This window comes from Macrosteles quadrilineatus, unplaced genomic scaffold (genome assembly GCF_028750875.1).
Source record: "Macrosteles quadrilineatus isolate MER2022 unplaced genomic scaffold, UCM_ALF_1.0 Scaffold_1__1_contigs__length_201487025, whole genome shotgun sequence".
Taxonomy (NCBI): Eukaryota; Metazoa; Arthropoda; class Insecta; order Hemiptera; family Cicadellidae; genus Macrosteles; species Macrosteles quadrilineatus.
Genome location: NW_026542594.1, coordinates 19,629,045 through 19,646,885, shown reverse-complemented (window position 1 = coordinate 19,646,885; position 17,841 = coordinate 19,629,045). Strand labels below are relative to the sequence as shown.

At 33.6% G+C, this 17,841-nt stretch overlaps 1 protein-coding gene across 10 annotated transcripts in view; it reads right to left on the bottom strand.

The window, feature by feature from the left end:
• Positions 1 to 17,841, bottom strand: part of LOC129004706 (protein retinal degeneration B) — a 265,785-nt gene that overhangs the window by 201,019 nt on the left and 46,925 nt on the right. The window contains exon 1 of one of the 10 annotated variants that reach the window (XM_054433285.1): positions 8,483 to 8,598. The exons of the other annotated variants lie outside the window; for them this stretch is intronic. The gene's annotated coding sequence lies outside the window, so the exon portion shown is untranslated. Of the gene's footprint in view, positions 1 to 8,482; positions 8,599 to 17,841 lie in introns of those variants that run through there. 10 annotated transcript variants of the gene reach the window in all.

The following is a 17,841-nucleotide window of genomic DNA, read 5'->3' as shown; positions in this document are numbered from 1 at the left end:
AATTTCAAATTTCATGAAAACCGTAAATATTAAGGAAATTGTTCTACAAATCAAAAAGATAGATAATTTAAATCCAATTCCAAACAACCGAGTTATCAGTTTTTTTATACATTCAGTTACGCAATTTAATAGGACTATCATACTGCTCTGTAAAATAACAAATAATAAACTATATAAATGTCCTATTAAATTGCGTAGCCGAATGTAGAAAAATAATTTATGTAAAACAAACCCGACTTCAAACGCTCTAAAAAGAATTAAAAACTTTTGTAATATTCAAGCTCACGTATTTCAAGTCGGCGCAGTTCTATGATGATTTTTGACACAACATACTCTACATTTAAATAGGATGTCCAGTCCATATTGCAGGCGATTATATATAACTACAGGTATAAATCATTGTTTTTTTTTTATATTATTATTAATCAATACGAAGCAACTGTTTCATGAAGAACTGTCTGTAGCTTCATTAAAATGGTTTCAACTAACAGCTGTCGGAATATTATTATTATTATTTATTGACTTCTCTGCACAAATATAAACAAAATAAATGTTGAATATTTTAGGTTTTAAGCATTTTTCACGAAACAAATATTACATTTAAACATAATGTTATACCTATATGGTACCAAATAGAAACTCCCCTGGTTATTTTGATGGTGGAACCACGCTGATCGGTAAAAGACGAATCACAGAGAAATTGGTGAACATACATAGAAAAAAAAAACATTGCCACAGACAAATTGAGAACCTCCTCCTTTTGTTGGTGGTCGTGAAGTCGGTTAAAAATCAAACATCGCATTCACATATTCAAATCTTTTACCATGGCTACTACAACATCATAAATCCCCACCTAAAACCACAGAATTAACATAAAATGAGGTTACTAACCTGTCGTCAATCAGTCCTCTATTGTCTTCGATGACTATAGTTCCGGGGTTATAACCTCATTTTATGTCAATAGATCAATCCTGGAGGCAAATTATGTATAAAACACAGAATTAAGACTAAATCCCCACTTAAACTAAGATAAATCACAATACAACACGAGCTTACCCACTTTTTACAAAGATGTACGTAACCAGCTAAAACATTGTGATTGGTTTTCTGTCAAATGCACGCGACATTTAAGAAAACAAGCTGCTTAAACAGTCCCTCCAGCCGCTAACAACAGCTCGACTAATATTTTTGTTTGCTCTTTTCCTCGATGCTATGTTTTCAATAGTATTTTCGAAACAATTTTTAAGTGACAAACAACAGCTATAGATTAAGTTGAAATTTAATAGTAAATTGAAAGTATTATTAGTAAGATAGTATAATTAATTGTAGATTATTTTAGGCGAATTTCAAGTTCCAAAGGGGGTTTTATCGAATAACCTTACTTTCATGGGTTTTTTTTTATTGTAAAGAATAAGTAACAGAGTGTACAAGGTGAGCTCATCCCATTGAATATCAAGCTTCAGTAACTGGAATATCAGTATTTTTTTTTTTTACTGAGGTAAGCCACCTAAAGATTACTCATCTATAATATTAAAACGTAACAGGGTTTTTTTATTTCACAATTCTGAATCAACCACTCGACGAATTTTCATGATTTTTGTGTTGAAAGAAAGATAATTTTGAGAACTAGGGAATGTAGAAGCCATAAATTTAGTTTAGAGTCCCAGTTTTTTGGAAATTAAGTTTTAATTTTTGAAAAGTCTAGCAGCCGACGCTAAGATTCTAAACTGGCTTTTGGTATTAATATAATTTGCTTAACATAATTAGCTGTAAACATTCAGCGTTTGTAACACAAATTCAGCATTTGGATAAGATTAAAAGACATGCTAAGGGTTGACTTATTTATACTATGTGTAATGCTAATCATTGACACGTTCAATCCTTCGATAAGAGGATGACAGATTATTTCAATACACATAGTTAAATACTAGGATGTTCAAATTATTCTTTTAAGTAATCTTTGTAATCTTCGGTTTGTTTTAGTGCAATATATTTTTTTTTAACTAACAGCTGGTTAGATATAAAAATGCTCTATAGAATGAGGTTATTTTATTTACTCTGATTTTGTCATTGATTATAGGAAATAAGTAAGATTAGTAGACCGCCGAGATAAGTAACACCATCGATGTATACAAGTCGAGGCTATGTACACGAGTCTTAAAAAAAAGGATATGCAAATTATTTTACTGCTCAACTTTTTTAGGAAAGGGTAGGAAAATCACAATTTTTACATGTTTTAATTCATCTTCGTGGCTTTTTGTTTACAATCAATTTTTTTGAATGCCTAAACTTTGTTTGGATTAGGCCCGGAAATATTGATGTCATAAAGCAGGAGATCAAGAATCCTCAGGAATACGATGTTAAATTTTACCACCACAACCTCAGACGGATTTTATCCAAAGATATACAGATGAATGACATAGATTGAACACAACGTCATCATTGACCTAGGATACTGCAATTAGACTAACCATCCTTTGATGAAATCTAAAAAGTTGTTTGGCGTGTGTTTAGTTGTGGTTACGTTTGGAGGCGCTGGATATTTTATAGTTTAAATAAATGAATATGGGGAATAACGATGTACATTGATTCAATGAGGGTGGTTTAATTATCAAGGATATTATAACTTACAACGGAATGGATAATGAACAAAGACAATTTTAGTTACGTCACTAGCTTTACTAGCGTGTTTACGTTTTAAATTCCTTCAACATGTGACCAGTTATTTTTTTCAAATGAATATTATTTTATTTTTGACTCAACCGTTTACAAAACAAACTATATGTTGTTGTTTTTACTTTTCTTTGTTTACACTTATTTATTTAGCGATTGATGCAGTGAAATTGATATAAAGGATATGTGTGGACGATTCGTTTAATGATGTCCGGACACCAACGTTATAATTATGTGTAATGTGAATTTTATTGGATGTTTTCGTTTTATTTTAGGAAGTTTCTATTCAGACCTGTTGCAATATACAGGGTGGCTGAAAAGTAACTTGCACCCCCACTTAACTTTTCAACCATTTGAGATATTTGAAATCAGTTTGCGGCAACCTTCTTAGATATGAGGGGCTACAATAATTATGGTCAATTTTGAAAATTTTGCCCTTGGGGTAGCGGGGGTAGGGGGTAGCTCAAAATTTTCAAATGACAAGTATAGTCGAGTTTGGTATCATTTTACAGGTCTTGACAAAACATAAATATTGACATAAAGAAAACCAAAATCGGCTCACTAATAACAAAATGGCGCCCTAAAACGTTTCAAATCCAAATAACCATGAGGGTGGCAAAAAAATTAACTTGCACCCTCTTTAACTTTGTTACTATTTGAGATATTTGAAATTGGTTTGTGGCAACTTGTTTGGATATGAAGGGCTACAATAATTATGGTCAGTTTTGAAAATTTTGCCCTTAAGGGTAGCGGGGGTAGGGGGTAGCTCAAAATTTTCAAATGACAAGTATAGCCGAGTTTGGTATCATTTTTAGGTCTTGACAAAACATATCAATTAACATAAAGAAAATAGAAATTGGACCATTATTAACAAAATGGCAGTTCAAAATTACTTTAAATAACCATTGTCTCAATCATTTTTAGCTGCCATTTTGTTATTAATGGTCCGATTTCTTTTTTCTTTATTTTATTTGTTTTATTTCGTCAAGACCTGTAAAATGATACCAAACTCGACTATACTTGTCCTTTGAAAATTTTGAGCTACCCCCTACCCACGCTACCCTTAAGGGCAAAATTTTCAAAACTGGCCATAATTATTGTAGCTCTTCATTTCCAAACAAGTTTCCGCAAACCGATTTCAAATATCTCAAATAGTTAAAAAGTTAAAGAGGGTGCAAGTTAATTTTTTCCACCCTTATGGTTATTTGGATTTGAAACGTTTTAGGGCGCCATTTAAATATTAGTGAGCTGATTTTGGTTTTCTTTATGTTATTTGTTATGTTTCGTCAAGACCTGTAAAATGATACCGAACTCGACTATACTTGTCATTTGAAAATTTTGAGCTACCCCTTACCCCCGCTACCCCTAAGGGCAAAATTTTCAAAATTGACCATAATTATTGTAGCCTCTCATATCTAAGAAGGTTGCCGCAAACCGATTTCAAATCTCTCAAATGGTTGAAAAGTTAGGTGGGGGTGCAAGTTACTTTTCAGCCACCATGTATTACAGACGTGTTCACTGGAATTAAAGGACCATGTTTAGCATTCATTAGAAGTAATCAATGAAAATAAAGCAGACATTTAGGCGAATAAGAGATATCGAAAATCAATTTCTAACAAGTTGACGTTGTTGATCTTACTGAGCCGCGCGGGTTCCCTAATATTTTATATTGTCTGTTCTCCATAGTTGGGGAAGTTAGTCAAAAATTCTAACTAGTTAGAAGTTATAAGTTAGTCCCGTAAAAAGTAACTGATAGAAGTTATAAGTTAGTTAGTTTAAAAAGTAACTGATAGAAGTTATTAGTTAGTTGAAAAACTAACTGATAGAAAATAAAGTTAGTTTTAGTAGAAATTAGCTGTTCGTTGGGCAGTTGTTTTAAAGTATTTTTTAATGTCACATCTTGGTTACTAATATGTACTATAATATGAGTAAAGATTGCGCACGATATGATTTATAAAATGGCTCCTACGATTTCCTCCAATTTCAATGCTATTGAAAATTGCTTGTATAATACATTTGCATTGTATGATGTCTTACTAACCAAAGGGATAGTTACGACTGTTCAAAAACAGTTTTACTGCAAAACAATATACACTGACATTGAACTAAAAATCTAAAGGAAAGGCCAAGGAGATTTGTATTCTTCGACGATGCACCGCACGAATTGATGCGTTATTACACCATCCCGTAATTATAGTTGCAACGTTCCACAATTCCAGTGACTTAATGCAATAACGGTCGTCAGATAACAGATGTTATGTATCATGAGTTTTATATTGATTGAAGCTTATTGTGGACATTTTATAGATTGATCGTCCAGATTAAAAAGTTTTGTAGACTAAATTGAGGATAAGTGGATGTCTAACAAAAACGAATTGACTTTACTACTTAATTAATCGTAGTAAGACTGAAAATATTTGTAGGCTTATAAGCTCTCTTTTTTACCTCTTGAACAAATCAAACACCTCGAGCAAGATCGGTCCCCTGGTACTTGTGTTTTAATCAAACATTGTCACATTTTACATTACTACAACATAAACAAATGAAATAAAACTTGTCAGATAATGAACATCAACTAAAGACAATGTTTTGACACTTGAGATGATATATCAATCACCAAACAAACATTTCCCCTTCCCACCCATCAGTGCTTGGGGTGTTGATAAGGTGTCCTGTAAATCGCCACCAGTGACATTCGCTACCAGTGACAATCGCTACCAGTCCGGCCCGTTCTTGGAAATAGGGGGGGGGGGAGGGTATGTCATACTATGATCACGGCTACTTCATAGTACCGTACCAGAATTAGCTAGTTCCGATCCAAAGGAGAGTTAGCGATAAATCCAAAGGACAGTTAATTTCAAAAGTTTACGTCACAATGTATATTGATGTATTTTTGATATTGATTCTTACCCTATTTGTTTTTAGTCAGTACACGTGGTTTTGTTAACTAACACAATAGCCTGCTTATGCTATCAAAAAGATCAGAAGCTTGAGATTAACTCATTGCAATGCATCAACGGAATGAATTGGTCAATAGGCTATTAAAACTGTCTTGTGGCATTATATTCTGCAATAATAATAACTAGCGTGTTATTAAAAAAAATATATACAGTACGTAAAGATTTACCCATGAGAAGGAGCATGATTCAATGATGCAAATATTCAACAGCCAACATCCGAACCTTCTTCGAAAAAGTTAGTTTACATCATTAACAACAAAAACTTTTCGGCGTAAAAAAATTCTGAAAACATACAAATTAATTTAAAATATGTATCAATATTTTATTAAAATTTGCTAACGTTCTGACTTTGTTTTACAATATACGAATTATCAAGGCACAGGATCGTTTTTGAAACTCTTAAAACAACGCTCCTTTATATTCTGACTGCCATATTGATTTTTATAAAAGAGCTAACAATATTCATTTTTAGAAGAATACAAAGAATAAAACTATGAACATTTAAATGTACTCCGTGTTTTTCTAAGTAGTTTAGGAACTTTTCTGTACACGTCCAAAGTTGAATATCTAAACTTTATTAAAAGTGAGATTAGAGGCAGAATCCGCATGGTGCGGCGCGGCAGGAAGCCCCCTATCGTACAATACTGTATAAGTTACATTACAACCAAACTACATCAGCTAAAAATGTAATTAAAAAATCGACGTCGACCTCTGTTTCTAACAACAGTAGTATGAACTATAGTACCGTAAACACAGAACCGTTTATGAACCGTTTGTAACACAGAATGAATTATAGCACTATAGGTGTTACTTCAGTGGCCATTCCCAATAGGGTGGTTTGGTTAGTGAAGGGAGGGGAGTATGTTGGTTAAGGTATGTCGTCACGTAGCGGTGAGGGTGGTGACTCACGGCCGCATGTAGAGACTGGTAGCGATTGTCGCAAAATTTGAGTTGGTAGCGATTGTCAGTGGTGGCGATTAACAGGTATTCGTTGATAATGGCCGTCACTACCCTTCCAAAGGCCCACTGCATTCCAAAGCAACTGGACTTTGACTTTCTCTTTCCCCACCCCCGCGTTGTTTGTCTACAAGGGCACTGACCTCTCACGGCCGCACGCAACCCTAACTGATCATGTGAAATAAATAACCCGTATTTGAGATGCTTCCGCATAATTGGGAAAGTTAGTTGAAAATTCTAACTAGTTACAAGTTATTAGTTAGTCCCGTAAAAAGTAACTGATAGAAGTTATTAGTTAGTTAATTTAAAAACGAACGAATAAAATAGAAGTTAGCCAAAAAAACTAACGAATAGTGCTTTTCGATAGAATTTCTATTCATTATTCCCAAGTATGCTGTTCTCTAAGTAAACTGCAACCACATCAGCAAATACAAAAAAAAAAAAAACAGTGGTAAAATATTATCAAATTTATTGATTAATGGAACGTAATTACATGAACAACGTTTGCATAACAACATTAGAGACTGGTTTGACTGGTTCCTCAAGTAGGCCTAAGCAACGATATCTCATACCCAAAGTGAATTTTAATCCATTAATAAAAAAACTCAATTTTTTGTAATTTCATATTTAGCTATGCCACTAATAAAGCTAACGGCCAGTTAAAATCAAGAGTTGGATACTGCATTTTCACATGTACAAATGTATGTGGGTGTAAGCTATTTGAAATTACCTACTCCTGTAACACTTGGTAATTTCTCGATTTCGAGCAACGGGTACACTATTTATTTATAAATGTGATAAGATCTTGGTTCACATTCATAATGGCCACAATTATGATTAAGGTAACCTAAAAAGATCATTTCCAGAAATGAGTAAATAAATGTATGGTGTAGAGAAGGACAAACACGATTTGTAGCGGAGGATCTGGTTAAATATGGGATGTTCATTTTTAGAGGTTTGGAAAAAACTGTAAAAAATCTCTACAAATAACCACCTTTTACCGTGTGTTTGTATATGTTTCGTGTCGAATTTGAGAACTTAAGTACTAAGTGCAATGTAACCAACGTTTAACCATGGTAACCATGGTTTATCGAATAAATTTCATTTATTTGCACATCCGCCAGTTATATTTATTTATTAGTGGGCAATGCCTTCGGTATAAATAATTCGTATGCCTACTGCAAGAACTGTTGATTAAGTTTAGCACCACTATCAATTCACGTCGAATGGACGTTGGTGGATCATAGTACAATATAAAATATAACTTAAGATTTATGACACAACATTCGCTCAAACTAATTATGAAACCCCATTAAACAACTCGGCATCTGCACAAATTCATCATGTCATGTGTACTTTATCTGTGCGATTATGTATGAACGCCCATTATTATACTCAATCGAAACACGAGCCTCATATTCGTACTTTTAAACAATCGTATGAAATAGATAAAATCATCCACCTCGGTGATGACTGCCTTGACACAATACAACCCCAAACCTATGTTTAGTACCCAACCCCAAGACGTGGTGTTGTCTCCTTCTCTCCCCAAGTTGTCTACCTCGCACAAAGGGTATCTTTCAATGTTTCTTTACGTTTAAGGTGTGAAAACGAAGAAGAAGATATACTAGTCCAACGACGCGTGGTTACATCCAAACAAGTTCATATTTTGCTTAAATTCCTCTATCTTATGAGGGCCGTAAAATGAAAAATAACATTAGTACAAGACATATAGTATACCGAGAAGACTACTAGTAGTATATATTTTTCTACAGAACAACATGTTTCACGTTCTTAAATTACAAAAATATCAGACCACGATCAGTTTCAATGCTGACACAAACACATGTCTACTCCCAGCTCCGACAACTATTCAACATACGGCTATTTACCATATCAGGTGCAAACACAAGTTCCTATACACCACTAAACACCTGACGCAAACACACTATCAATTCACCTGCGTTTCCACCGACACTCTACTAGGGTCCAGGACGGGATGTCAAAGGGTCGCGCCGGGCGTCCCTAGGACAGTTCACTCCAGACTGGGCGCGCGGCCGCGGACGACCCGTGGGGTGGTGGGCCGGGCGGGAGTGTGCGCGGTGGAAATGTCAAAGGTTACACCCCCCATTCATCCCGCTCTGGCTAGGGTTCCGGAATAGGCTGTGTATCTTAAGAGAGAAGATAGGAAATAGATTAGGATTATCAATTCTAAAACTTAGTCCTGGATCGGATTTTTTTCCTTTTTGACAATAGTTGTAATCAGTTAAGTTTTACCTCTTACCTGGTAGATAACTAGCGTATGAAACTGTGTGATTACATTTTTAAAAATTACGCTTAAAGAGTACTTACTTGAAAAATCTACCTATATTTAAATAATATTGCACCAGGTTGCACTGTGAAGCAACAATTTAGTTGAAATGGTTGTAATACAAAAAAGACATTTACCCGAATTGTTCTATTATCCCTTAAGCTCTTTATACCAATTTATAAGTAAGCGAAAACGTCCAGAAAACAAACCCATTGTTAATTAAGGCATAAATTTTACAATTGTAAATAAAACATCAACAAATAACATACAATCGGCCGGCTTAAGTCAAATTCTACACGTTCCACAGATTACGGCATTTGGATACATATTTATCATTTGTTATTGAAACTAAAAAATAATTACACACTTGCTATTGATTAAAGTATAATGATAAACGTTTTTTCTATGGTACAACCAATGAATATATTGATGTCATGGTATACTATAGTGACTATATTGATGTCATGGTATACTATAGTGACTATATTGATATCATGGTATACTATAGTGACTATATTGATGTCATGGTATATAGTGACTATATTGATATCATGGTATACTATAGTGACTATATTGATAGTCATGGTATATAGTGACTATATTAATGTCATGGTATACTATAGTGACTATATTGATGTCATGGTATACTAAAATTATTATATTGATAGCATGGTATACTATAGTGACTATATTGATAGTCATGGTATATAGTGACTATATTGATGTCATGGTATACTATAGTGACTATAATGATGTCATGGTATACTTAAGTGATTATATTGATATCATGGTATACTATAGTGACTATATTGATGTCATGGTATACCAAAGTGATTATACAGGGTGGTAAAAAAGTTCCAGGACAGATAAATATTTTAAAAAAATAATGCAGATAGATTTACAATACATGGTACAAAGTTACAGGGCATAAAACGTTATTTCAACACATATTCAGTGATCCAATAACTCTTCAGGGGGACGGCCCACAAGGAGTCGGAAGAAAATCTTAAATGGAAGCATAGGTCAATATGCACATCGAATTAAAGGTCTTCACTAGTAGATTACGATGCCGTAAATTCAAGCTCAAAAGAATGCCTGGGTAAAAAATGGCAGATGTTCAAAGATTTCTTGAATCCGCCAATTTTAATCTTTTTTACTCAGGCATTCTTTTGAGCTTGAATTTACGGCATCGTAATCTACTAGTGAAGACCTTTAATTTGATGTGCATATCGACCTATGCTTACGTTAACAATTTTCTTCCGATTCCTAGGGCTGTGCCCCCTGATGATTAAGCGTATAATAGCAATGTAAATTAAATGAATCTTTGAACATCTACCATTTTTGACTCAGGCATTCTTTTGAGCTTGTATTTACGGCATCGTAATCTACTAGTGAAGACCTTTAATTTGATGTGCATATCGACCTATGCTTACGTTAACAATTTTCTTCCGATTCCTAGGGCTGTGCCCCCTGATGATTAAGCGTATAATAGCAATGTAAATTAAATGAATCTTTGAACATCTACCATTTTTGACTCAGGCATTCTTTTGAGCTTGTATTTACGGCATCGTAATCTACTAGTGAAGACCTTTAATTTGATGTGCATATCGACCTATGCTTACGTTAACAATTTTCTTCCGATTCCTAGGGCTGTGCCCCCTGATGATTAAGCGTATAATAGCAATGTAAATTAAATGAATCTTTGAACATCTACCATTTTTGACTCAGGCATTCTTTTGAGCTTGTATTTCCGGCATCGTAATCTACTAAAGAAGACCTTTAATTTAATGTGCATATTGACCTATGCTTCCGTTTAAGATTTTCTTCCGACTCCTTGTGGGCCGTCCCCCTGAAGAGTTATTGGATCACTGAATATGTGTTAAAATAGAGTTTTATGCCCTGTAACTTACCAAGTAATATATACCAAGTATATACCAAACTATAGAGACTATAATGATGTCATGGTATACTAAAGTGATTATATCGACATCATGGTATACTATAGTGACTATATTGATGTCATGGTATACTAAAGTGATTATATTGATATCATGGTATATTATAGTGACTATATTAATGTCATGGTATACTCAAGTGATTATATTGATATCATGGTATACTATAGTGACTATATTGATAATCATGGTATATAGTGACTATATTGATGTCATGGTATACTAAAGTGATTATATTGATATCATGGTATACTATAGTGACTATATTGATGTCATGGTATATAGTGACTATATTGATTTCATGGTATACTATAGTGACTATATTGATGTCATGGTATACTAAAGTTATTATATTGATATCATGGTATACTATAGTGACTATATTGATAGTCATGTTATACTTTAGTGATTATATTGATATTATGGTATACTATAGTGACTATATTGATAGTCATGGTATATAGTGACTATATTGATGGCATGGTATACTATAGTGACTATATTGATAGTCATTGTATATAGTGACTATATTGATGTCATGGTATACTTAAGTGACTATATTGATGTCATGGTATACTATAGTGACTATATTGATGTCATGGTATACTAAAGTGATTATATTGATATCATGGTATACTATAGTGACTATGTTGATGTCATGGCATACTAAAGTGATTATATTGATATCATGGTATACTATAGTGACTATTTTGATAGTCATGGTATATAGTGACTATATTGATGTCATGGTATACTATAGTGACTATATTGATGTCATGGTATACTTAAGTAATTATATTGATATCATGGTAAACTATATAGTGACTATATTGATAGTCATTGGTTGTACGCAGTTTACGCTTGGTTACACTAAGAGTGTCGTGATATTTTAAATTTACTGATGGTGTTTTGCTACAAAGCTGCTTAAATTAAATCAAAGGGAATTCCATAAAACTGAGTGTTCCGAGTGCAATGGACTATTAATATGCTCAATGCGTTTATACAACAAAAAATCTAGTAGATTACATATATTAATAATCTACTAGTAGAATTGTTGTGTAAAAACAAAATGGCGGCTGAGTGAGTAGCTAAGGACTTCCGGACAATTTAAATATGATATTTAGATATGATTCTTACCTGGTAACAATGCTCTTAAATATTGGTAGGGAGTTCTGAAACACCCTATAAGGAAATATACCAACTGTAAGGCGTTGTACTTTTGTTGCACACTATATACATTTATTTGCCTTTTCGACTGTTCAAATATCCATTGCCAATACTTTTCTTAGGGACATACAAAAATCTGTAAACGCAATTTTCAAGACTAACCAATAACAACAGTAATTATACAATACAAAGCACATATGAAATGCCAAAGGGATTAAGTAGGCTACGTCAAAATATTTTTAATTCGTGCTCGATGCTTGTAGCTTACGAACGTAATATGTAGGGAAAAGATTATTTCGTTTTCATATTAAAGGTAAGAGACAATCATGTAAGAGGCCTGTTGCCCTTCAGTATCTGTCCCTGAGGCACACTTATCCGTGGAGGGGGGAGGGGGTAGTCGAAACTGGCCCCATCTACTTGGACATGCTCACAACATTGATTCCTTAACTTTTACTTTTCAACGTATGGCCATGGAAAATAGCAGAATCACTTTCTACTATGTGCTGATAATTGATACGGCTCATTTTCAGTAGACAATATGCGCTGCAGAGATCTGAGTACAAATCATTTGACAATTAATTCGACTATACAGTAAGACCATTTACTATAAACCATTTTATGGTATGTTTTACAGTCAATAGTAAAACTTGAATTTTTATTTTTAGATTATATTTTTTATTCATTACAAATCAAATTTTAAGTTTCCCACACTTAAAAACTTCAATACACATTATATAGTACAATCGATTGAGTGCTGATTGAAACAAGGAGACAAAATAATCGAGGAACGGTATTAAAATAGTTTTGAACACGTTTATTTCACAAATTGGGAACAATTATCATCATCAATAAATGATTGATCGTGGCAATATTTATTCTGCAATTGAAAAGTAAAATTAGACATACAGTTCTAACGTTCCCTTATGCAAACGTCCGTTATAAATTGCTATAATATTTAGCAATAACCTATAGAACCAAACCTAACGATAGTCTCGTCATAAACAGTTTATAATATAAATAAAGTTGAGTAAATACTCAGGATAGTGTGTTAAGTTAATTGTTGTCATGTATATAGTGACAAAGTATAATAGGTTTGCGATCAACTATGATTATTTACGAATAGGACGGTAGGATGCCAAAACACACAACGCCTTCCTTTCTGCGAATGCAAAAACGATGCCGTCTTGGTTTGGCCTATCTGCGCCCTGGGCTGTAGCCAGACAACATAAGAAAAATCTATATATTAATTTGAAACTGTTTTTCTTTGTCACAGTTATTTTGAGAGAACGGCTGGGTGTAGAAACTCGGTAGAGGTGTCTAAAGAAAGGTCTTGGTCTGTAGATGAGCCATCAAAAGAGAAATATGGTGAATTCCCTTGGGGCTCTGCCCCCGTGGCCTTTAAATTCCCATCCCATGTTATTCTTATGGAGGAAAACGGGGTTTTTGTCACAGCTAATTTGAGAGAACGGCTGGGCGTAGAAACTTGGTAGGGGTCTCTAAACAAAGGTCTTTGTAGATGAGCCATCAAAAGAGGAAAGAGGTAAATTCCCTTGGGGCTCTGCCCCAGAAGCCTTTAAAGTTGCCTCTTCAGATTTGTTTACATTACGACCATATGCATAATTGTACAATACTTTTTAATGCAACAGCTGTTAATATTTAAATTGTGATTTATTGAATTTGTCAAAATGAAGTACAGCGGATTTTTCTGATTTCAAAATAGATTTTCTTCTGCATCGTGTCATGTTTTGCAATATAATGTTATTGAGTTAACTTATATCTATTGTATGGGTTGGTTTCTGCCTTTTTTACTACTTCTTGGAGATTGTACGTAGATGATATTCTTTGGAATATTGCATCTGTAGAAGAAACTTGGGTTGGTGTAATTATTACAATGTAAAAGAGCAAGAAATCCTGGACAATTTGATATAGGCTAAAAATAAAACTGAATTAACACTGTGCTACATTTCTTGAGCAATCATTGAAATAACCGATTTGCAAACAATAGAAACATAGAAAAAGTCATAGAACACAACCAAGTAGACGAAATAGAAATAATAATGTTTTCTTTTACACTAAAAACACTAAAAAAACAAGATCAACTTTTTGAAAAAAAAAAGATATTTACAAAAGATTTTGATTATAACTAACTGTTGTGTAGATCGCGAGTATTTCCATAATCTTTGAGTCGCCTGTAATGCTTCGCAATTGCTCGAATTCGAGCAACAGGTACACTAGTTAACAATTAATTGAAACGATCAATCGTGATTATTATTATATTATGTTTCTTAGTGCATATTATTTTCGTACCGTTGTAGCCGTTTGCTATTTACATTATAACACATGTTTTTCTTAATGTCTGGAATGCAATGAATTTAACACATATACTTGCAGTACCATCGATTGATATTATTATACTGGCGGGTTACACACCGGTATCGCGGATATGATGTCGCCGATATTTTTCGTGCCCGCGACGTGCCCCTCGAAAACCAACCTATGTTATCTTATGGAGCTTTACACACCAGTGTCGCAGACACGTTGCCCAGGACTCGTGTCGCAGACGCGTGTCTCGAGCGAACCAACCGATCGGTGTTTGGACAGACATGTCTCGTGTCTCTTGGGCCCGCGCATGCGCAGAACACGTTTCTAGTAGTTTTGGTGCTTTTTTACTTACTTTATTGCCATTATGGTGTGGAATGTAGTATTGTGATATTATAATACTTCAATTGACACTATAAGGAAATTACGTAAGTACTGTAATGCAATTAATTACAATGTATTTTGGAAAAATTACCATGAAGTTATCTTTAATGTTTTTGTAGAAAGAACAACAGCAACAACATATCATCTTCTTCTGACGATGACATTATTTAAACTGATGAATGATGTGATTCCTTCACTTTCATGTCGCTAGCACGTGCCTCTTCCCATGGTTGCATTTTATTACATGTCGCAGACATCATGTCCGCGACATCAGAAATATCGGCGACATCATATCCGCGATACCAGTGTGTAACCCGCCCTGTTCCATCCCCATGTTAAAGTTGTCGCCTTTTTTTAATCAAAATCGTTGTGTGGTTGATGTGAGCAACCGACAGATTGTGTACATAGATAGGACAACAGTTATGAAGGCTAAAATATGTACTTTTGTGTCTTCTCTAACTTTTGTTTCAATGATATTTCTGTATTTCCAACTGTTAGTGAAATATGTCCAAAAATTGAAAATCCGCAGCCATTTTCCTAAGATGGCAGCGTTAGCACATATTCGAGCACGCACGAATGTTGATTTTTAATATCATGTTACTGGGTGCTAGTACTACACATGCAAAGTTTTCTCATATAGAAAATTATTTCCAGGTAGAGGGGTATTTTTACCTAATATAACTGTACTATATTGGACTTGAACGTGATTGGAGTGCCCAATCAAAATCGATCACCGTTCCATATTTTGTGTATATTTACTGTCTTTTATAAAACCGTATAAGTGTATAAAACTGTATAAGTGCAAATGTTTCAAGTGTTATTAAGACGTATTGCTATTTACTTTCCGAATAATGCTGTGTCCAGTTTAGAAATCATAATGTTTCTCGATTACTTTTTTAATAAATGGATACAAGAAATGGATACACTATACATACTTCAGGGATAGATATCAAAGGACTAAAATTATCAAATTTTGACATACTATAAATTCTGATTAGATTGGGAAAAAGTTGACTCAGGGATCAATATTAATCCCCTGTCTTTTTCTTATTTATATAATGACCAAACGTGTAAAAGATGGATATATTTCAGTTTGCTGATGACACAATTCTGTTATGCAAGGGACCCAATGTTGAATCCCTGCAGCACACAGTAGATACAGAATTGGCCACTTTAAGTGACTGGTTTAGAGTAAATGGGCTCTCCTTGAACATGGACAAGACTCAAGTAGTTAATCTTTGATCAGATCATAGAAATAGTTTAAAACAGACCACTTTTTCTAAATTCTCAATTAATGTCTGAGGAGACAGTCAATTTTTGGGTATTCATATAAACGAAAATGTTTACTGGCTTCCTCACATTGACAAACTACGGAAAAAACTTTCTTCAGAATTTTTTTTTACAATTTCTTAAGTTAAAGATTCTAAAACTGAATTAACAGTTTGTCATTCATATTTTTCATCTTTAATGTCATACGGAATACTTTCTGGGAATATTCTTGCCATGGTAAAAATATTTTTAGGCTTAAAAAGAAGGCACTTAGAATCATAGCTTAGGTACCTCGAATATGTCCATGCAAAATCATCTTTCAGGCTTTTCGCGTTCTGACATTTTATGACATGTATAATTTAGAAGCATCGTTTTGAGTATTCAACAATTTGTCCATTTTCAGGGAGGGTCACACAAACCATAGGTATAACACTAGACGTAAGAACCTAATTAAGCCCACTAGCCAAAGATTTATCAGTTTTTGAAGCATCATCTTAATATATTGGACCAAAATTGTATAACTTGATTCCTGATAATATAAAAAAAAAAACATCGCAAACCCAAAAAAGTACAAACAAAAATGCAAAGACTCGTTGATGAGGAAAATATTTGATTCTTTAAATGAATTTTTAAGTGGAAATTGGGAGGGTTAAGTGTTGAATTTATTTTATTTGGACTTTTTACTATTTAGATTTAAGTATTATAATGCATTTGATTGACAAATGTCCTGCCATTTTATGATGTAATGGCATTCTGTAAATAAATAAAAAAAACTTACTTGGTGTTTGAAAATTGAGGGGACCATATAAGCATTAGAATTAGATACCTAGGTCGTAATATTTATAAGGTATATAATATATTTATCAACCAATGTGCATGTCAACTTAAGGTTCTCTCTTTCTTTCTTTGTTAAACTCTTTGTAATTTGTACATACTGTTTAGTTAGTCATTTATTGCACATTTTTACTTTACTGATAAGGTTTGTTATTTATTGCATTAATACTTTAATACTTTTTAGTGAAATGGCGACCATATAAAGTAGGTATTTTAAGCCAAGTATGAATGGAGATGAGTGTAGGATGAGAGGCGCGATCTTGTAGTCTTGTTAGTGACTAAGGCCGACATATTCCTCAGACACAGCTGTTAATTAATAGCCCATACAGCTAATGGCAACTAAGGGACCTACAGTTTATAGTGGAATCCGAACCACATTTTTGCCTTTGGTATATACGAATTGGTAATTACCTATTAACTTTCGATTCATTAATATAAGTTAGTATAAGATAGTAATGTTCATGTATCAATCATGTCTTTACCATTGGAGTGAAAATAAAAAAAAAATTGAGATACTGTAATGTGTTTGTAAAGGGGATAGAAAATCTAAGAAATATTTGATATTTTGTAATAAAACAAACTTAACCAGGTTTTCCCTCAAACATTTAGTCTTACTTTTTTCAATTTCACTTTTATTTTTGTCGGTCTCTTATCTTATATTTTACATAGGTTTTATTTTTTTAAGTATTGAAATACATCAGAAATGTAATTGTTTTGGCCATATAAAAGTGTACCATACATAATCCTTGGTCTTCCTTGTTTGTCCCAAAAGTCTTCAACTGCAAGTGATCTGTGCAAACTTCTTATTTCGGACTGTCAACTTTTTAAGTGGAACCACAGTAGTGGCAATAAGAAAGATACGGGATTTTGGGCGTTTTAGAGGCAATACGAGAGCATTTTTTAATACCAAGAAAAACGTCCGGAAATGTGAGGATATTTTTTTAGCCACTTTTTTTAATCCTTCTCTTTGCCTATACAATATTGCATATCATTTAATTATTCGATCAAATTG